The 23,094-nt window shown below is 40.8% G+C and overlaps 1 long non-coding RNA gene across 1 annotated transcript in view; it reads left to right on the plus strand.

The window, feature by feature from the left end:
- Nucleotides 1-23,094, plus strand: part of LOC131384084 (uncharacterized) — a 40,463-nt gene that overhangs the window by 12,947 nt on the left and 4,422 nt on the right. The gene's annotated exons all lie outside the window — the stretch shown is intronic.

The raw sequence follows: 23,094 nt of genomic DNA on the forward strand, positions 1-23,094 counted from the left end.
TTACCCTGTCACCTAGGCTGGAGTGCAGTGGCATGACCTCGGGTCACTGCAGCCATTATTTTGTGGGCTCAAGCAATCCTTCCACTTCAGCCTCCTGAGTAACTAAGACTACTGGTGCATGCCACCATGCCTGGCAATTTTTTTTTCCCCTAGAGATGGGGTCTTGCTGTGTTGACCAGGCTACAAAATTTGACAACTTTTGTGTTAGTATAGTTCTCTTCTTCTTTCTTCTTCCTTCATTCTTTCTGCTGCTGCTTCTCGTTTTTTGTTTGTTTTTGTTTTTGTTTTTAGGACAAGGTCTTTCTCTGTCACCCTGGCTGGAGTGCAGTGGTGTGATGATAGTCGTTGCAACCTTGAACTCCAGGGCTCCGAGTGGATGGGACTGCATATGTCACCACTCCCAGCTAACTTTAAACATTTTTTGTAGAGACATGATCTCACTGTGTTGCCCAGGGAGCTCTTTAATTCCTGACCTCAAGCAGTCCTCCTGCCTTGGCCTCCCAAAGTGCTGGGATTACAGTTGTGAGCCACCGTGCTCAGCCCACTAGCCCTTCCTACTGATGGTGATTAGGTTGCAGGGCCGGTTGCCTGTTTGGAACGTCTGAGTTTGTGATATTAAAGCCTTGCCATCTGCATGTCACAGGCTTTGTGTTCTCTTTTCTACAGTTTCCACTTATGCAAAAGTTACCATAAGAGGAGCCAGGAAGGGTTGTTGGGATGTTGAGCCAGCCTACAATTTTAACAACCAGGACATCAAGGCCAAGCTAGCCACAGTCTGCTTAGGTCCACAACTGGTACCAATGGCACTGGTAATTAGAAGCCACGACTTCTGATTCCCAGGTCACTGCTCACCATTCCTTTAACTCCTCCACTGTGTCCTCACTTTGGCTTACGTGTTTGTACATATTCTCAATCCTCCATGCAGATTCAAATTTGACTTCATATACTTCCACTCATCTTGGCAGAGAAAATGGACTTTATAGTGATCGTTCTGATTTCTTTCTTTGCGTTGTAACTTAGGTTTTATTATAGCATATCCAGTAGGACAAAAGTCACATTGAAGGACTATTGTGAGTGAAATCCAGTCTTTGATTGCCTTGCAAACTAAAGTGTAGAATTACAGGTTTGAAGACCTTTTGGTTGGTCGGCCAGGGCTGTAGGAATGTAGAAGTCTTTTCTTCCCGCTTCCTTATGATTCTCTGGGGAAGTGTGTTGCAGTCATCACGACTGCCAGCTCTCCCTCCTCACCTCCATCACTCACCACCTATTTTTCTTTCTGTGTATGGTCGAATGATACTTGCTGCCGTTCGCTATGGATGGTCCGGGAACCAATCCAATATACCCCTTGCATTTAGCCTGCCTTTTAAAAACATTTAATTTTTTTTTTTTCATTTTTTCCTTCACTCCTAGGTTTTAGTTTTACAGTCTAATATTATTTTTCAACACTACTTTTAATACTCAACACTGTGGTCATATTCAGTGTTCAAGGATCTACATGCTTTATTTAAAATGTGTTGAAAATCACTTTATTTTTCAAAATTTTTTTCTTATAAGTCATTTCAAAATTTCTGAAACAATGAGACTCTTAAGATTTAACCAAACAATTTCTCCCTTCTATAATCTTCTAATAATTTCTGTCATTTAAACAAATTATTCTCTTCTGTTGAAAGATATATATTTTGGAAATGTCCCCTGCCCTGATTCCTTTCATTTCTGTAAAGAAAACATTGAAGACAAACCACTGGAATGAGCCATAGTTATTTGTGCCTGAACATCAATCACTCTTCCAGCCTACGAGGGGACCCCCGTGATAATCCCCCTTCGCCTCTGCCAAAAGATGTCAACAGCATCTTATGTAATGTTACTCTCTCTGGACAGATTACCCCAGATATGTGTCTCTGGCCTTGGCCTGTGACCGTTTTATTATCGGGCTTCTGCATGTCTTTCTTTCTTTTTTTTTTTTTTTTTTTTTTTGAGGTGGAGTCTCACTCTGTTGGCCAGGCTGGAGGGCAGTGGCGCGATCTTGGCTCACTGCAGTGTCCATCTCCCGGGTTCAAGCGATTCTGCTGCCTCAGCCTCCTGAGTAGCTGGGATTACAGGTGTGTGCTACCATGCCCAGCTAATTTGTTGTGTATTTTTAGTAGAGACAGGGTTTCACCATGTTGGTCAGGCTAGTCTTGAACTCTGACCTTATGATCCGCCTGCCTTAGCCTCACAAAGTGCTGGGATAGCAGGCGTGAGCCACCACGCCCGGCCTTCTCCATGTCTTTCTGATGGCTTTGTCTCCTTTGGACAGGCACTGATACCTCAAAAGAGAGTTCAAAGGTACAGCTTCCATTGTCTCCGACTGTCAAGGCTTGTGTCACATATTGTTAAGAGGGGATAATAAGCTTCCTTGCTTCCTTTATTTTCTCTTCTGCACATTATTGCTACTTTTGTTATCAGAACTTAAAACTTGGATTTTTAAATGATTTTTTTCTCTTTTGTAAATCCATGCCAATTTCTATTGTTTCCTCAATAGTATATGACTTTCAGATTTATCTTTTTCTGCCAAGAGCTTTATTATTTAATATTACAATGGTAAAAAAAATCCTTCCATTTAAATCTTTCTAAACCATGGTGTGCCTACAGAAATTTTGCCATTAATTGCAAGCCTTAAGCAAAAGATATATCACTCCCACAACATTATCTCACACTTAGACACACTACATATATTCTGTTTACATAAAGTGTTTTTAAAAATTAATACAAAAGACATGAGCAGGTACTTTTCAAAAGAAGACATACATACAGCCAAACAAGCATATGAAAAAAGTTAGTATCACTGATCATTAGAGAAATCAAAACCACAATGAGATGCCATCTCACGCCAGTCAGAATGGTTATTATTAAAAAGTCAAGAAATAACAGACGCTGGCGAGGTTGTGGGGGAAAAGGAATGCCTATTCACTGTCGGAATGTAAATTAGTTCAACCATTGCAGAAAACAGTGTAGCAATTCCTCTACGAGCTAAAAACAGAACTACCATTCGACCCAGCAATCCCATTACTCAGTGTATACCCAAAGAAGTCTAAATCATTCTACCATAAGGACACATGCAGGCAACTGTTCATTGCAGCACTATTCACAATAGCAATGACATGGGCTCAACCTAAATGCCCATCAATAGCAGATTGAATGAAGAAAATGTGGTACATAAACACCAGGGAATGCTACGAAGCCATAGAAAGAACGATCACGTCCTTTACAGGAACACGGCTGGAGCTGGAAGTGATTATCCTTAGCAAACTAACACGGGAACAGAAAACCAAATACCACATGTGCTCACTTATAACTGGGAGCTAAATTATGAGAACATATGGACACAAAGGGAGAACAACACACACTGAGGCCTAGTTGAGGGTAAAGAGTGGGAGGAGGGAGAGGATCAGGAAAAATAACTATTGGGTAGTAGGCTTAGTACCTGGGTGATGAAATAGTCTGTACAACGAACCCCTGCGATATGAGTTTACCTATATAACAAATCTGCACATGTGCCCCTGAACCTAAAATAAAAGTTTTCAAAAATTTACTTCACTATTTTGTTGTTCATTCTTCTTTGCCCAATATTAATTAATTTAACAATTTTTTTGACCTTACTGTGTATCACATGGGAGAAGACAGACATGGTCCATGCCTTCTTGGAGCTAACAGCTCAGTAAGTGAGGTTGACCAGAACTCTTTTCTAAATTCAACAAGAATATTTTAGTCCCTAACCCTTCCACTGATTACAACTAACTTTGAGAACAAAAAGCATCTACCTGAAGACTCTGAAAAGTAAACAACAGCAGGGGAGAGAAATAAAAACTTGAAAAATGACCAATACCAGTGAGTTTCCAAGTTTTTTTTCTTTCTTTGTCTTTTGCCTTCCACACAAGGGTGGCCTGCAGCATGAACTATGGAGCCTGACAGTGGACACAGAGAGCAGAAACTCGAAGAGAACCCCTTCCTTTCAGCCAGGTGTGGTGGCTCTCTCCTGTAATCCCAGCACTTCGGGAGGCCGAGGCAGGAGAATTGCTTCAGACAAGGAGTTTGAGAACAGCCGTGCAAAACCCTGTCTCTACAAAATATACAAAAATTAGCCTGGTGTGGTGGCGTTTGCCTGTCATCCTAGCTACTCAGGAGGCTGAGGCATGAGAATCGCTTGAACCTGAGAAGTGGAGGTTGCAGTGAGCCAAGATCATGCCAGTGCACTCCAGCCTGGGTGACAGAGCAAGACTGTCTCAAAAAAAAAAAAAAAGAAACCCTTCCTTTCTGACCTCAGAAAAATGAGTCAAGAGTGCAGGGGATGGGAAGTCCCTATTTACTTTTCTTTTCTTCCTTTTTTCTGTCTTGGTCCAGCCACAAGGGCAGCTCACCTTGCACAGCTATACTACTGTGGTGCTGATGGGGGCAGCTGAAACCCCAAGAGAAAACTATCATTATGATCATAGGAACTGGGAAAAGGGGCTTCTGGGAGTCAGACTACGTGGGGGACATCTCAGAGAGAAGTGTGTTGGAGAAGGGCATCCCCTAATTGTGTGTATGAATCTAGCGAACTCTCGAGCCCATCCAAAGCTGTGAGTGCACACAACAGACCCAGAGAAGCATAAGAAAAGCTTGGAGAACTGAGATAGAAAACACTGCCCACAGAAAGCAAAAAGGAACTTGCTGTCTGAACCAAAACAGGCTGATTGCTTGCGAAAACAAACCACAAAAAATCAGCATGATCACACAGAGCCCAGAGCTGCTCAGCATAATAGTATGTCCAAGACAGAATGCAGAATTACTTGATATACAAATAACCAGAAAAATATTCCCATTTCCCAAGGGAAAAGACAATCAACAAATGGCAACCATGAGATGACCCAGATATTGAAACTGGCACACAAAGTCTTTAAAGAGCTATTATAACTATACTTGAAATAAATGAAAAAAATGGAAATGAGTTTTCAGTAGGAAAATCAAAACTATAAAAAAGAACACAATGAATATTTTAGGACTGAAAAATGCAATATAGTGCAAGAAGATAATTCACTGGATGGGCTTAATAGTAGAATGGAGATGTCAGAGAAACAGTGGAAAATGATCAATAGAAATTATCCAGTCTGAAGTAGAGAAAGAACAAAGATTTAAAACAAAATGAACAGAGCCTCAGGGACCTGTGGGATAATTTCAAAATGTTTCACCTTTATGTCCTTGGAGTCCCAGAGGAGAAGAGAAATAGATAGGTGTGGAAAAATTATCTGAAACATAATGCCATGCTTAAAACTTAACAAATTCAGGGAAAAACATAAACTTCCATGAACCCCAATCAGGATACACATGAAAAATATTGTGCGAAGACACAATAATCTAACTGCAAGGGGAAAAGAAGAAGAGGGGTGGGGAGCAGGTAGATGAAAACAACAGATTACATATAGGGGAAGAAAAATTTGAAGACTTCTCACTGGAACCATGGAGGCCAGAAAACAGTGGAACATCTTTTAAGTGCTGCAAGAAAAAAACAAGCAGCCAAACCCCATTCCTCTGACAATACTCTGTCATCCCAGATTTCTATGTGCATCAACAATGTCCTTCAGAAATGAAGACAAAATACATTTTTGAATGAAAGCCAATCAACAAGTCCAGCAAAGTTGCAGGACGTAAAATCAACATACAAAAAATCAGTTACATTTCTATAACTAACAATAACAATCTAAAAAGGAAATTTAAAAACTTTCATTTACAATACAAAGACTAAAATCCTTAGGAATATATTTAACCTAGGAGGCAAAAGGATTGTGCACTGAAAACCCCCAAAATATTGAAATTGTAAATGAAAAATTACCCCATGTGCATGTACTGGAAGACATACTATTGCTTAAATGTGAATACTACCTGAAGGGATTTACAGATTCAATGAAATCTCTCTCAGTGGTTTTTTTTTTTTTTTTTTAAGATGGAGTCTCGTTCTGTCGCCCAGGCTGGAGTGCAATGGCTTGATCTTGGCTCCCTGCAACCTCTGCCTCCCAGATTCAAGCGATTCTCCTGCCTCAGCCTCTCGAATAGCTGGGATTACAGGCACACACCACCATGCCCGGCTAGTTTTTGTATTTTTGTAGAGACAGGGTTTTGCTATGTTGGCCAGGCTGATCTTGAACTCTTGACTCAGGTGATCTGCCCACCTCGGCCTCCCAAAGTGCTGGGATTCCACGAGTGAGCCACCGCTCCTGGCCTGTATTTTTTATGGAAACAGAAAAGCCCATCCTAAAGTTTACAGAAAATCTCTCTCTCTCTCTCTCTCTCTCTCTCTCTCTCTGTCGTTCTCTCTCTTTTTATGAGACATGGTGTCACTATGTTGCCCAGGCTGGACTTGAACTCCTTGGCTCAAATATTCAGCCTACTGAATAGCTGGGATTACAGGTGTGTACTACTCTGCCTGTCTGTCATATGGAATATTAAGGAACCCTGAATAGCTAAAATAGTCTTGAAAAAGAAGACTATAGTTGGAGGACTCACAGTTCCTGATTTCAAAACTTACTGCAAAGCCATGGTAATTAAACAGTGTGGTCTTGGCTTAAAGACAGACAGAGAAACCAATGGTATAGAGAAGAGAGCCAAGGAATAAGCCACGGCGTATATCATCAGTTGATTTTTGACAAGGCCTCCAAAAAGCCCTCTCCAGGGAAACGGTAGTCTTATTAATGGTGCTGAGAAAACTGGATATCCACATGCAAAAGAATGAAGTTGGATTCTTCTGTTACACCACATACAAAAATTGACTCAAAATAAGTCGAAGACTTAAATGCAAAAGCTAAAGCTATAAAACTCATAGAAGAAAACACAGGGGAAAACCTTCATGACATTGGGTTTGGCAGTAATTTCTTGGAAATGACACCAAAAGCACTGGCAATAAAAGAAAAAAATAGGTAAATTGGACTTCTTCTAAATTTAAAGTATGTACATCAGTGCAGTGTGGGAAATTAAACAAAATTAAAGTTACGAATGGTTTAATTTTTCCCTTCAACTCTGTATGCTTGAGTCTTCCCATCCCAGGCAGCAGACGTGAGGGGGCGAGCCTGTAAATGATCCCACCACCAGCCTGAAGGTCAACCCAAGGAGCCAGCCCCCAGAGCCCTGCCCTATTTGCAGGTTCATGTGTAAAATTGATGTAATGGCTTACACACCCATTTATATCTTAATTCACTTATTTTTATTCTTTTATGCTTATTTGAATGTCTGTTGATCTAATACAAGTGAGTAATCTCTTAGACTGTCAAAAGCCCATCATAGGGGCCAGAGATATGTTAATTGATAGAGTCATAGAGACTGACCTTGCTGGGAATGACTGTCCAGACCCCAGTGCCCTGAATGTGGCGAGTAAGACTGTTTTTACAGAGAAAGAGGCTCCCTCAGCTCTCAGGAGTCAGGGAGCAAATGCTTGGCCCAGAGGCGCTAGGAAGGGGAGTGAGAAGTGGCTGTTTAGAATGTAGCATGGCACAGCATCACTGGAAATGCTTTGAAATCCAGAACACCACCTCCCCTGCCACTAAAGAAATACTTCCACCAGGCTTCTAAAGAGAAGGATGTAATACGCTGAAAATAAAACACATTAAACATAACAAAAATGTGGTTTGACAAGAGATGAAGTAGAAACCAACTAGGTGAAGTCACTCTATTTGATTTACTAATGTATCAGTGAAGATCGGCTGGAGAGGCTAGGTTGTACTGCACTGAAATAACTAGAGGAATGCTGGTAACTGTTTAACAACTGGTTCTTTGGAGCAGGGGTCGGGGGAGTGGAGAAGGGCAGGGGAAGATATTCATATATATGTATATATACATATATATACACACATACACACACATATATATACATATATATATCTCTTGGGAATAAGCTTATTATAAATTTTACTGATAGAAAAGGCATCAATTCATAAATTAAAAAAAACCCACTACTCCCTACTATATGTCTTATAAGTTCCAAATAATTCTCATAGAGCATTTTTGTTAATTTTTGCAGTACTCTTGTAGCCAACCTCTGGTTTCAGTTGTCAAGTGAATACAGTTCCAGCATGAATGTTGATTGCTGCATTTGTTTATGTTTATGAGGAAGACCAAAGTAAAATGACGACAAAGATGTATATTAAAACCTCACCCATTTGTTTCCTGAATTGAATGATGCTTTTCTGGAAGAATATTTCCTCAAATTTTTGCGCTATTCATAATGTAGCAGTTATAGACATAATACAGTTTTTGTTTGTTTAAGACGGAGTCTCACTCTGCCACCAGGCTGGAGTGTAGTGGCACGATATCAGCTCACTGCAACCTCCACCTCCCAAGTTCAGGTGATTCTCCTGCCTCAGCCTCCCGAGTAGCTAGGATTACAGGCACACGCCACCATGCCCGGCTAATTTTTGTATTTTAGAGATGGGATTTCACCATGTTGGCCAGGATGGTCTCGATCTCTTGACCTCATGATCCGCCCGCCTTGGCCTCCCAAAGTCCTGCCATTACAGGCATGAGCCACTGCTCCCCGCCATAATACACTTTTAAGTTTAATCTACAGGAACATTTTTCTCTATCATTTTCTTAAGTCCAGATAAACACTAATACAATCAAGCTCTGGTTTATAGAGCTTGCCAGTTTCCATGGTGTAAACACTCATACCATGGCTGAACACGGAGGTGGGAAGAGATGCACAGTAGCATACCATGACATAGTATTTCCACCATGCAGACACAGTGCATGCAAATAACCTCAAGAACAGACAGTAGTAAAATAGTTACACATATTTGAATATTATTTGTTTAAATGTTTGTAATTATAAGCTTATATAATGTAATTCTTAATAATGGCTCACAAAACTGAAAATTTATTGCCTCTTGTGAGGCAATACTCACAGGCTCTAGCACTGCCCTGGCTTATCAGTAATGAACCTACACTACATTTAGACTATTATTTCAATTAGCTGCATATCAAACTGCCCCAATGCTTAAGGGCTTAAAACAACCACTTATGGTTTCTCAAGATTCTGTGATTTGACTGGGCTCAGCTGGATGGTCCTTCTGCTGGACATGGTGCCAGTGGGAGTCATAACGCAGTTGCCTTCATCTGGAAGCTCAGCTGGGGCTGGGACACCTGCCTGGCTTCACTCAGACATCTGCACTTCAGCTGGGGGCTGGCTGAGTCTCTTCCCTCCAGTAGGACAGCCAGACTTCTTACCTGATGGCTCTAGGCTCCAAGCGAGGGAGTATGGAAGCTGTGAGGTCTCTCAGGAGCTGGTCCTGTAAAAGGCATGTGTGCACTTCATCATATCCTATAGGTTGGAGCAAGTCTCAGGGCCAGCCAGATATAAATGAAATAGATTCCACCTCTTGATGGGGAGAGTGGCAAGTGTGTGCAGCAATTAGAGAAATTGTTGGCAGTCATCTTTGAAGACAAACTACCACGCTTATCTATGTGGTTTATCTCCTGTCTTCCACATTAGCATATAAACCACACGAGGGCCAGGAGTTTTATCTGTTTTGTTCACTGTTGTGTCCCTGACACCCAGGACTGTGCTTGGCACACAGAAGACATTAAGTATAATATTAGATGAATATATCAGTGTCAAACTATTTTCTTAATTCTCTGGTTTCTTCTAGTTCTTGCCCATATATATGTATATAGTTGGATAATTGCTCTGGATTATTTTAATGACATGAATGTTGGTGTAACGGTAGTAAGATCACGATAAGATCACGATAAGATCTGTGGCTCTTCCAAGGTGGGGATTTTGTTTTTAATTAGGAAAAGTTTTCCTCCCCCAAGCAAATGGCTTGGCTTTTTTTCTTTTGGACACGGATTTGTTCAACTGATCCTCTGCTGTCATGCTGGATGCAAGAGAGCTTGCTCAGTTTTCAGTTTTTAGATCTTCAAAGCATACATTTTGCTTTTTACTCCACTTCTGTCCCTAGTATAGGTTCTATTGTGCCATTCCTTTTGTCTCATATTTTGCACTTACATCAAAAAACCATTTATTTATTTATATTTTTATTCATTTATTTATTTATTTTGAGACGGAGCCTCACCCTGTCACCCAGGCTGGAATGCAATGGCATGATCTCGGCTCACTGCAAACTCCGCTTCCCGGGTTCAAGCGATTCTCCTGCCTCAGCCTCCTAAGTAGCTGGGATTACAGGCACACGCCTCCACGCCCAGCTAATTTTTGTATTTTTAGTAGAGACGGGGTTTCACCAGGTTGGTCAGGCTGGTCTCGAACTCCTGACCTCGTGATCCACCCGCCTCAGCCTCCCAAAGTGCTGGGATAACAGGCGTGAGCCACGGTGCCCAGCCCCAAAAAACCTTTAAAGAATAAAAGACAAATTGGCCTGAAGATCTTGCCCTATTAAATATAGTGGTCTATATGATTATATACAACTTGTAGAAGTTTAATCACTCCTGTACCTGTTTTCCTGTGCCATTTATCCACACTTCTGCATAAGTTAGTTTTTAAATTAATGTATTTTTGTGGCAAAATACGTATAACTTAAAATTTACTATCATAACCAATTTTAAGTGTATGGTTCAGTAGCACTAAGCACATTGATGTTGTTGTACAATCAACCTCCTTCATCTTGCAAAACTGATACCCTGCACCCACTAAACAACAACCCCTGACTCCCACCTCCCCACAGCCCCTAATAACCCCCGCTCTACTTTCTGTCTATGAATTTGACTACTCTAGGCTCCTTACATGAGTGGAATCATACAGTATTTGTCTTTTTGTGACTGGCTTACTTCACTTAGCATAATGTCCTCAAGGTTTATGTGATACTTCTTGCAGCATATCTATACTTTCTTAACATTCTGTACTGTAGGGTGAGCTCCTTAAGTGTCAGTACCATCCTTTTATCCTGTACTCTTGGCAACTAGTATTTGTAGTAGGTTACATAACAAATGCTGACTGACTGAATGAAGGAGACAAAGAAGAAGGATTGTTTTTAGGATATTGACTATATTCAGGATTTAGGGGGAAAAAGTCTATGTTTGCAAAGTATATATAAGATAAAAACTGATATCCAAAATATATACAAAACACTTAAAACTCAGTAATAGGATGGCAAACAATTAAGAAAAGGACAAAAGATCTTAACACCTCACCAAAGAAAATATACAGATGGCAATAAACACATGAAAAGATGCTCAACAACATCTGTCATTAGAGAAATGCGAAGTAAAACAGCCATGAGATACCAGTACATACCTAAGAGACAAAAACATATTGAAAAACTAAAACAATTAACACCAGAACACTGACAACATCAAATGCTGGCGAGGATGTGGAGCAACAGGAACTGTCACTCAATGCTGGTGGGAAGGCAAAATGGCAGAGATGCTTTGGAAGACAGCTTGGCAGTTTCTTACAAAACTAAACCTACTTTCACCATGCAATCCAGAAATCATACTCCTTGGCATTTACCCCAAAGGGCTGAAAAGTCATGTCAACATAAAAACCTGCACACAGATGTTTATAGTAGCCTTATTCATAACTGCCAAAACTTGGAAACAACCAAGATATCCTTGAGTAGAGGTGACAGGTAAATAACTTCCAGTGCATCCAGACAATGGGCATTATTCAGTGCTAAAAACGAATGAGCTGTCAAGCCATGTATAGACATGGATAAACCCTTAAATGCATATTACTGAATAAAGGAGGACAATTTGAAAAGGCTGCTACTGTAGAATTCCAGATATGTGACATTCTGGAATACTACGGAGACAGTAAAAGGATCAGTGGGTACCAGGGGTTGTGGTGAAAGATGATGCATGGATGGAGCACAGGGAATTGCTAGGGCAGTGAAACTATCATTCTCGTTGATATTATAATGGCGGATACCTATCATTGTACGTTTGTCAAAACCCATAGAATGTACAACATAAGAGTGAGCCCTAATGTAAACGGTGGAGTTTGATTAATAATAATATATCAATATTAGCTCATCAATTATAACAAATGTACTACACTATTGCAAGATATTAAAAATAGGGAAAATTGAGGGTGACAGGATATATGAGAACACTCTATACCTTTTGTGCAATATTTAAACCTAAAACTGCTCAAAAATAGCTATTTTTTTTAGAAAACAGGAATATTTAAAAAATCATTTATAATCCTTCCATTGCCCATTTTCATTAAAATATAAAACAGAAACATGAGTTTCACTGATATGACCTGTTTTCGTGGCTGTTTTTTCTTTGCTCAATTGTCCTGCCATGGGTAAGACTGGCTTATTCTACTTTCCTCCCAGTCAGAAATAACTACCAGCAGAGGTTGCTAGAAGGCAGGCATTAGGAATCTCTGCTGTGGAGAGATGGGACGGTCCTGCACAGCGCCTGGGTTCGTTCTGACGGCCACAGGCATGTCCCTTGGGAAAGCACTCCATGGCAGGGATTTCACAAAAACTGAAGATCTTTGTGTCTCTTTGTGTCTCTGTCTTATGAATGTTCCCTGAGAAAGAAGTCAGCCTGGACACCTGACAACAGGCATGAATTCACACCCCTTTTTCTAGATGTTATCATGGAAGGAATGTTGAAAGAAATATATTTCTTTCCTTTAGTGACCACCAAAGTGGTCACTAAAGGAAATGCATTTCTAAATGCATTTCTCAAAAATATCTATTTAAATTTAAATATCTATTTAAATTAACACATTTGTTAAACCATTTTATTCTCAGTTGTTTTCAGCATCTGAGATATGTTTAGAGTTGCTAAAAGGTTCATTAAAAGAGTTTTGTTAAACTCCTTCGATAAAATTCTGAATGTGATTCGCTGTATTCCCAGAGGTTATCCAAGAAAGGAAGTGGAGAATGTTCTTTTTGAAAACATGAAGTGGGAAAATGTTTAAAACTATTTATAGCAGCACTTAGCTGTGGAAATCCCAGACTTTACCATCTATTTATAGTTACTCTTTGGGTTAAAAGGGTGAAACCAGAAATCTTGAAAATGCTACATGCTTTTATCCAGCAGTTAAAACTAATAAACTGTCTTTCTGTGGTTATGATAACCAGATACTTATAAGAGTAATTCTGGAAATGACAATAAGTACATCTTGGCTTAAAAAAAACTGTTTAAATTTAAGAGAGCAATGTTTTCTCTGATTAAGTGATTTGTATTTGGGTTTCTTATGTTTTCGAGTTATCTGCAAATCGCATTCTCTCTGTAGCATGTGGGATTTCTAATGACAAGTGGGAAGCGTGGTGGATTGACAAAAATTTGCACACGGGCTAGTCAATCTCCAGTGCTGGTTGGTCATCTGAATAAAATGAAGGCCAGGTAAAATTAACGGACTTTAAACAGCAGAATTTAAACCTTCCTTGGAGGAATACCCATTTCTGAAATTTCTGCTAAGCTATGACATCAAACTCTGCTGTGGCCTTGATATATGGCACAGAATTTGCACCTATGCAGTGTAGAATATATAATCTATTGATCTATTGGCCTTTAGGAATTTAATTGTTTTAGTTGCTTAATATGTTTGTGTGTGTGTGTGTGTGTGTGTTTTTTTTTTTTTTCTGGAGGCAAAAAGACCAGTTAGGAGGTTGTTGCTGTAAAATGAATGTTAAGTGCGTATGAGAATTTGGGAGAGGGCAGTGGTCAGCAAGATTGGAGAGGAAGGGATACGTCCGGGAGGCTTTTTAGAAGTAGACTCAGTTGGTTTTGTTGAGGTGTTTGCATGTTAAAATGAAATTCTTCTGCTGGGCCTGGTGACTCATGCCTGTAATCCCAGCACTTTCGGAGGCCGAGGCAGGTGGATCACTTGAGGTCAGGAGTTCAAGACCAGCCTGGCCAACATGGTGAAACCCCATCTCTACTAATAATACAAAAGTTAGCTGGGCATGGTGGCACATGCCTGCAATCCCAGGTACTCCAGAGGCTGAGGGAGGAGAATCGTTGGAACCTGGGAGGCGGAGGTTGCAGTGAGCTGAGATCACGCCACTGCACTCCAGCCTAGGCGACAGAGCAAGACTCCATCTCAGAAAGAAAAGAAAAGAGAAAAAAAGAAAAATGGACAGGAAAGGGGAGGGGAGGAGAGGGGAGGGGAGAGGAGTGAAAGAAAGGAAGAAAGAGAGAAAGAGGGAGAGGAAGGAAGGAAGGACTTCTAACTGGGGGAAAAGAAGGAAGGGAGGGAGGGAAGGAAAGGAAGGAAGGGAGGGAGGGAGGAAGGGAAGGGAAGGAAGGACTTCTAACTGGGGGAAAGAAGGAAGAAAGGGAGGGAGGGGAGGGAAGGAGGGAAGGAAGGAAGGAAGGACTTCTAACTGGAGGCAAAAGAAGGAAGGGAGGGAAGGAAGGAAGAAAGGAAGGGAAAGACTGATTTCTAACTAGGGGGAAAACTGGGGGAAAATTTTGCCCCAGTACTAATGTGAACTTTGGCTTTGTATAAAAATGAAGAGATGATTAAGAATGGATAAATGTCATCCTGGACAATATAATGAGACCTCATCTCTACAAGAAAAAAAATTAGCTGGGTATAGTGGTGCATGCCTGTAGTTCCAGCTACTCTGGAGGCTGAGGCAGGCAGATTGCTCAAGCCTGGGAGGTTGAGACTGCAGTGAGTCGTGATCACGTCACTGCACTCCAGCCTGTGCAACAGAGTGAGACCTTGTCTAAAATAATTAAAAATAAAAATTAAAGAATGGATAAATACAGTGGTGCAAAAAAACAACAAAATCATGTTGCTGCCTCAACAGCTCATTCTTTGCATACTCCTTACACAAAGTCTGACTTAAATAGCAGACATTATTAATAATCATTAATGCAAATCTGTAAATAGAACTCACAGAACTCAATACGCTTTTGTGTCAATCAGGTTAGACAGAAAAATCAGGCTTCTGAAATGCAATTGTAAATGCAAAATACACTGAAGCCTTTTCAACTACGATTCTCATTTTTTATTAAATTCCATTCTGCTGCCTGGGTAGTATCACGTAAAAATGCAGCGTAAACCTCTTAGTGAGCGTGACACATTCATGCCTGCAAACTGGAGGATGAAACTTACCTGATAACTTCCATCCACCTATGCCCAGTGATTGCCTCTTCTCAACTCCCAAAGTGCCAGCTGCATAGGCCATCCATTTGTCACTTTGTGACATGCTGTCCTACGCCACCTCTGACGCCAGTGTCCTTGTTATTTGGTCCTGTAGCAGCCCCATTTGAAGCACTCGTTTCCTGTGTCCACGATGGTGTGTCTGCCTGCACCACCGTAAGTAACCTCTGCTCTGCAACCTCGCCTCCTCTTGCTGAAGAGTTGACAGATTTCCTTGGAAACCACATGTGCTGCATTAACCAGAAGGAACTTGGGGTGGACAGTTAGGCTCCTGAAGTCCTCGCCGTATTTTTGCTATCAACATTTCAAGTGATTCTGGACAAACACTTAACCTCTTTAAGTCTCTGTTTCCTCTGTTCTGAAATGAAAGACTGGGCCAAGTACTCTCTAAGGCCTCTCTAACTCTAAATGGCTTCACTCCCTCTCCTTACGCCCCTTCTCTCGACTGGACTGAACTCTGAGGACTATATGGTCCCAGTTAGAACCAGTTTCCCAAACTTTTAGATGATATCTACAACCACACAACCCAAAAGAAAACCTAAGAGTGGGTTTAAGGGAATCTAAACTGGTTAATGAAGAGATAACTGGTCTCATGCAGAAGCTGTAGGCTCCCTTAAATGGCCCTAGGAGACCACTTGAGAAATTTGCAGAAATAGCAGCTCACAAAGCCAACTTGGCTTTCATGGAAGTTGAAGTGATGTTTTACATCGTTGGATCATATCAAGATGTAAAGCTTTTAGCCCAGAGGCTTCGGAGAGGATGCTGTGGAATACGACTCTACCTCCTGTGCCTTGTCCTTGAACCTTATCAGCTCAAGTCTCCTGGACTTTGCCTCATCCTGTTTGGATGGGCAAGAGCCACGTCAGTGGGTCTGGTTGGAGAGGATGGTTGTGTTTTCTTTTTCTTTTTAAACCAACCTTACTTCCTTCCTTTTTTCCTTCCTTCCTACCTTCCTTCCTTCCTTCCCTCCTTCCCTCCCTCCTATCTCTCTCTCTTTCTTTCTTTCTGTCTTTCTTCCTCCCTCCCTCCCTTCCTTCCTTTGTTCTCTTTCACTTTCTCTCTCTCTTTCAAGACAGGGTCTCATTATGTTGCCCAGGCTTGTCTTGAACTCCGGGCCTCAAAAGATCCACCCACCTTGGCCTCCCACAGTGCTGGGATTATAGGCATGAATTACCGTGCCTGACCAGGGGATGGTTCTTTGTAACAGTGGGGCTGAGTCCAGATTGTCAACAGATAGGGATCAGAACTGGAGGCTTGGGACCACTGGGAGCAGGATCTGTGTGTCCTCAGAGCCGAGGTCCTAGAGCAGCTTCCCTTCCCCTGGGTCCCAGGCATGCTCACTGATGGTGGCCCTGGGAGTCACTGTCCCCAGCTAAGAGGGCTTGACAGCAAAGATCCCATGCCTTCATTCATCATTTCCATGACAGAACTTTGGATGGGGAAAGAGAGACAAAGCCCTAGGGACCCAACACCCCTTGTTATTCCGGTTAAATCCTCCCTGCAACATTCAGAGCTCCTGACCCACTACAGTGACCCCTGGGCCTTGTTAGCCCAGGGTTGGGGATATGTGCCTCCACCTCTCATCCTACAGGTGGACTTGTGTCTCTGAGTAGATCTGGTGATATTTTTTAGATGGGGAGAGAGGGGGGAGGAAGGACTACATTGTACTTGAGGCACGTGAACTAAGGCCTGATCCCAATTGCAGCTTCAGAAGCACCCAGCAAACCCTTGAGCAGTGAAGGTTGTCTCCGAAAGGTGTCAGAGTGCTTTCTCGAGTCCATCCCATGCTGTCCAGGCCGCATTCCCCGCTCCTTCTTGTATACTCTGGGTATTCACACGTTGCCTAAATGAAAGCATGTTTATGGTCACTAGTCTTTCATGTGTCAGGAGTAAAAGGCACCAGAATGATGCCTTTTCTAAAAGTACACATGGGTGGGGGGTGGGGAGGGTCCTACTGAATTTCTGGGACTGTGAGCCCAGGCCCAGTATTTTGGAGAAAAACAAAATCTGCCCAGGTGACTCTGATCTTTAGCCAGGATTGAAATCCACTGAGGAAAACAAGTGATTCAGCTAGCAATCTTCTGTCCTTGGCTTCACCAGTCTCCATCTCCTAACAAATTATGTTTTACACTGGCTCAATTTTCCAACGTGCTGTATCCCGGTGGCCGCTATGGAAGAATCCTCGAAGGAATCCCATCGTTCACTGCACCTCATTTCAAAGCGATTTAATAGCACAACGAAAGCAATGACGAAAAGACCCTCCCTATTTTTTTATGGGTAATTTGATTACACACGGTGCTTAAATGTTTACGATAAAACTCCTTTGTATGCTCAGATAAGAAAGCTGCTATTTTTTTTAAGGCAGCAAACAATATTTTGTTTTGCTAGTATATTTGCTAGTGAGGGCTGTACCCAGGCATGGAGCTGAGATTGAACTCAGCACACACACAGGGGAATGACTTCCACAGCCCATGGAATCTAATGGGTCTGAATACAGAATGCGCTGTAGAAAGAGGCAGAGTTGGTTAGAAGCTGGGCATCTGCAGGCCTTGAAGAACTGACTGGGGAGCTGCACACAGTCAGCACCTGAAAATAGACAGAGAAAGATGAAATCCACTAAACAGAACACAAAACTGGGTCACCAAGTTTTCCATAAAAACAGAAGTGATTCCTTGTTCAGGAATCAACAAGTTTGAGCCTCAACTGGGAAATCAGTTGGAGCCAGCAAAGGCAGTTGTTTCATGGGGTTCTGCTCGGGTAAAGTTAAGAGGGGGGTTCAGTAGAGCCTTGAGATAGTGGGGAAACTGAGACCTGGATCACAAATAAAGCACCACATACATCTTCATACTTCTCAGTTGGGAGTGACAAATGGGTTTTGTGGTCTCTCAGTGTTTATTTGCATATTGCATATGTTGAATGTTTATATTACTTAGTATTACATGACCATTAAACTTGTCTGAGTCGTTAAGCGTGGCATTAAGATGCTCTTTTTGGGATTCATGATTGAACTGCCTCCTAGAGATCTCCATTTAAACATGCTCTGGGCGCCTCTGATTTACCTAGTGCAAATTCAAATTCATGATCTCATTTCTAAGCCTCTTCATCCTCCGTCTTCCTTATTTTATGGAAGTAAAACTATCGATCTACCCACTTGGACTCCCTGCAATCTAAATCAGGCAATTGGTAAGTCCTTTTGATCTTACTTCAAAAAGGTGCCCTGATCTCTCTCTTCCCCTCCATCCTTGCTGCCGCAGCCCTAGTCCAGATGCTCATAATCTCTAAACAGCCACTTGCCATAACCCAGTACATCTTGTGGTCTCCAGTCTTGCCCCACACATGCCATCTGCAACACTCTTATCAGAATGACCTTCCAAAACACGAATTGAATCTCCCCATTCTCCGGCATGAAAGCTACTGATAGCTTGCCAGTGCTCACTAAATTCAGACAAGCTGCATTAGCATGAAATATCCAGCTTTTCACTAGCTCATTTCAGTCCCCACTTCTGGCATCACAGCCATCCTGTCTGCATCTCACACCACACACTCTGGTCTACATGGTTGGATAAATTACTACTTCTGTAAGTGCCATCTAGATACCTCTATCTAGATGTCTTTATCAATGTTACTGCCTTCTTCCAAAATAGCCTCTCCCCTTCTTCACTCTGTCCAGAAATTTCTTACACGTTTTCTAGACCAATCCAAGTGCCATCTGCCCTAATGCTGTTTCCCATTCTTCCTTCTTAATCCTTCATCCAATTTAATTCTTATCCTGACTGTACTTGGTATACTTCTACGTGACAGACTCAATGACAGCTATTTGTTTATCCTGGTCTCTGAGCTGCTCACGTGCAAGGATTATAACTACTTTTTTAAGCCTCTATGTCAAGTAGGTGCTTAGTCAGTGTGTATTTAATTGAATTGGAAAACTTGAGGGGGCCTTGATTTACTGAGATGGAACTCACTGAAACTTCAAATAGATCCCTTGGTTTTACTTCCCACATTTCTACTTGGAAGAGTTTACTCACAACTCAGTGTATTCCTATCAGACACTTATCTAAAAAGCAACAGGCTGTGTTCCAGGGTTGCTACAAATTCAACCCTATCTCATAGACTTTCTACAAACAACATGGTACAATAATTCTGAGGTTCTGGAATAAAGATTTCTGGTGAGTACGTTGTATTTACTAGGACAAGAAAACAAAACTTTTTGAAAGATTTTCAAAAAGGTGGATTGAACTCAAGCAGGGTTTCTAGTTAACCATATTAACCAGGGAATTCAGAAAACTATGACATTCCTGTCTCTGAATATCATGGTTAGCTGAAGATATATTAAATTTGAAAACAGTAAATAATGTGACATATTTCTTAGAGTTTTAACTGTGAACTTATGTGAGATTCTAAACTCCACTTCCCTCACTAAATCACCACAGCTTACTTTTATTGTATTAACATAATTTGATTTAGATGGAATATTTAATTTTTTACATCATTTTAAATTTTCTCATCTATCCATGACTTTATTTTTTTGCCTATACTTTGAAAATCTAATTCATTTCATGAAAAGCATGCAGCCATTATATTTAATTCATTGGTTATTTTTACCCCCAAGGGATAAGTTATCTTGTTTGGCAAAGGTAGTATGTATTATTAGTTAATTCTAAATAATCTCAAAGTTAGCATTTTGGTTTGAGAACATTCATATGGCAACAACTAAATGTACTACACTGATTTAAATCCTCCCATTTTCCCTCAGAAGCTGTTGTGAGTTACCCTGGTTTCATTGGTACCTGCTGGCAAGCATCTCAAGTGGGCACTCCAGAAAGGAAATTGTGTACCAGCCAAGCTGTAGCAAGCACTTGGGGCTGGCACATTCATGATTTGTGATTGTGCTTTTCTTGTGCCAACCCACGTTCCCCTCTTCCAAGTAAAGACTGTTACAGGGATTTCCCTGGGGTGCCAGAGAGTGGTATGTGGCTGCAACACTAATCCCATGCCTTGATTTCACTGCGGACGATGTAGGGGGCTACGGGAGGCAAAGTACTGTGAAGCCGAAGTCACTGATACATGAAGAGCCTTTCAGTCCTGAAAAAGAGAGTCCTCTCACTCATTCTGTCTTTTGGGAATTTATTTGGAAAGAACATAGGCTTTGGAACCAGAGAGATGGAATTTGAATCTCCCCTCTGCTACTTAGACATGGGTGACCTTGGGCAAGCTACTTAACCCTTAAGAGCAGGCATTTCTTCTTCTCTAATACTGGTTCTGCGGATTGAATGAAGTAATTAAGGAAAGCTTCCCCACACAGAAAGGGGCCTGTTAGTCCCTTTCATCTGTGCTACTAATCCCTTAAAATGCAGTTGACTTTTTAACCTCAGTGTGACTTAACTTTCCTCAGATCATTGATGAAGATGGTCAAGGAATGCAAGTTCTGATTTGGGAACAAAGTCTGGACATTACAGGCTGGCCTCAGCTGGGTGCTGACCCCAGCAAGCCCTATGGGGCCGCACAAGGGAGATGGAAGGAGGAGTCTCGTAAAGGGCCAGGGAGAGGGACTGGGAAACTACTCTGGCTTTGCAGTTTTTAGTGGGCACCTCTTTGCAGGTAACACCACTGGGTCAAGTCAATGCTGAAGCCGATATAGGTGGGAGGGCCACCAGCCCCCTCAGTCTATTTCTTTTCTTTTAATTTTTCTTTTTTATTGATACATAAGATTTGTGCATATTTGTGGGGCACATGGGATATTTTGGTACATGCATAGAGTAGGTAATCATCAGGTTAGGGTAGGATATCCATCACTTCGAGTAGTAACCATGTGTGATGGAACCATTTCAAAGCCTTTTCTAGCAATTTTGAAATACACAATACATTGTTAACTATAGTCACCCTACTATGCCATTAAACATTAGAACTTACTCTTTCTACATAATAGTATGTTTGTACTCATTGACTTTCCTCTCTTCATGCCCCACCCCCAACCCCACCCCGCAACACATACGTCCTTCCCAGCCTTTGGTATCCATCATTCTACTCTTTAGCTTCATGAGGTCCACATTTTTAGCTCCTACATTTGAGTGAGATCATGCGATACTTATATTTCTGTGCCTGCCCTTTTTCACTTAATGACTTCCAGTTCCATTCATGTTATTGCAAATGACAAAATTCTATTCTTTTTTATGGCCAAATAGTATGTTATTGTGTATGCAGACCACATTTTCTTTATCCATTCATCCATTGGTGGACACTTAGTTTAGTTCTATATCTTTGCTATTGTGGAAAGCACAGCAGTAAACATGGCAGTGCTTTGATATACTGATTTCTTTTCCTTTGCATAAATATCCAGTAGTGGGAATGCTGGATCATTTGGTAGTTCTGTTTTTGTTTTTTTTGGGATAGCTCTATACTGTTTTCTGTAATGGCTATACTAATTTACATTCCCACTAAATATATAGGGTTCCCTTTTCTCCGTATTTTTGCCAGCATCTCTACTTTTTTATAATAGCCATTTTAACTTGGATGAGATGGTATCTCATTGTGGGTTTGATTTGCATTTCCCTGATGATTAGTGATGTTGAACATGTTTTCATGTACCTGTTGGCTGTTTGTGTGTCTTCTTTACAGAAATGTCTATTCAGATTCTTGGCCCAGTTTTTAATGGAATTATTTGTTTTTTGTTGTTGTTGAGTTGAGTTCCTTGTATATTCTGGATGTTAGCCCCTTATCAGATGAAGTTTGGCCAGTATTCAAATGATCAAAGAGACAGTTTGTCTCTTCACTTTGTTGTTTTGTTTGAAGTACCTAAGCTTTTTAGTTTAATATAGTCCCATTTGTCTATTTTTGATTTTGTTGCTTATGCTTTTGAGGTCTTAACCATAAACGCTTTGCCTAGACCAACATCCTGGAGTGTATCGACCCCTGTTTTCTTCTAGAAGTTTTCTAATTACAGGTCTTAGGTTTGAGCTTCTTTTAAACCAATTTGATATCTACAAATATCTTCTAATAAGATAAGAACTTTAGTATGCTCTCATATCTTTTGTTCTTGCCATCTTCTGCCAACCCATTAATATTGGCATTAACTTTTAATTCTTAGTTATAAGGATGTTATTTTTTCTTGTTAGTCTTAGCAATTTGTAAAGATAACAATCAACTCTACTAAGGTATAAAGTCATTTTTCCTTCAAGAATTTCTTGGAATATCTCTTGAATTTGCCTCACTTTTTAGTTAGTTTTTCAAAACTATTTTCAATGTGAGCTTTTCTACAAAATCTTCAAAGCACTTGTATGCCTGAGGAAATTTATCATCTCATCTTATTTGAATGATAGTTTAGCTGGATATAAAATTCTACGTTTTAAAGTTCTTTTCTGTCAATATGTCAAAAATAAGATTCCAGTTATCTTGCATCCAGTGTTGCTGTTAAAAAATCTGATATCAAGCTGATTCTTGTTCTTTCATATAGCCTGTCTCTCTCTCTCTCTCTCTCTTTCTTTCTTTCTGTGGGCTTTTAGAATTTCTCTGTTTTTTTTTTTCATGCTCTTACATTTCAATTTAGTATGTGTAAGTGAGGTTTTCCTTATTCTCTTTTGTGGTGCTCTACAAGTCCTTTAAATGTGAGGTCAGTCTTTTCATTCTGGGAAACCGATCTGAACTACTTCTTCAAATATTTTCCCCTCTTCACTTTTTCACTCTTGTTTAAGCTGCCTATTACTTATCTGAATGTTTACATTTTTTTATTCTCATATTGCCTTAAAATTTCACCCCTACTTAATCTGTCCTGTCCTTTCTTCCTTTAAGACTGTTACAGTCTTTGTGATCCAAATCTTACATTTCTTCCAATGAAGAGAGAAAAGAGAAAGAGAAGAACTTAAGTGTTTTCTTGCATCTTCAACCTCTCCCTCCCCTTTTTATTATTTATATGGTGCCTCACTGAGTTGCAGGCACAGGGGATGTCACTGTATCTCTGACAAACACTGATAGAAAGCTGAGGATGCAGGACCTCAGATCCCACCCCA

This window comes from Hylobates moloch, unplaced genomic scaffold (genome assembly GCF_009828535.3).
Source record: "Hylobates moloch isolate HMO894 unplaced genomic scaffold, HMol_V3 SCAFFOLD_8, whole genome shotgun sequence".
Taxonomy (NCBI): Eukaryota; Metazoa; Chordata; class Mammalia; order Primates; family Hylobatidae; genus Hylobates; species Hylobates moloch.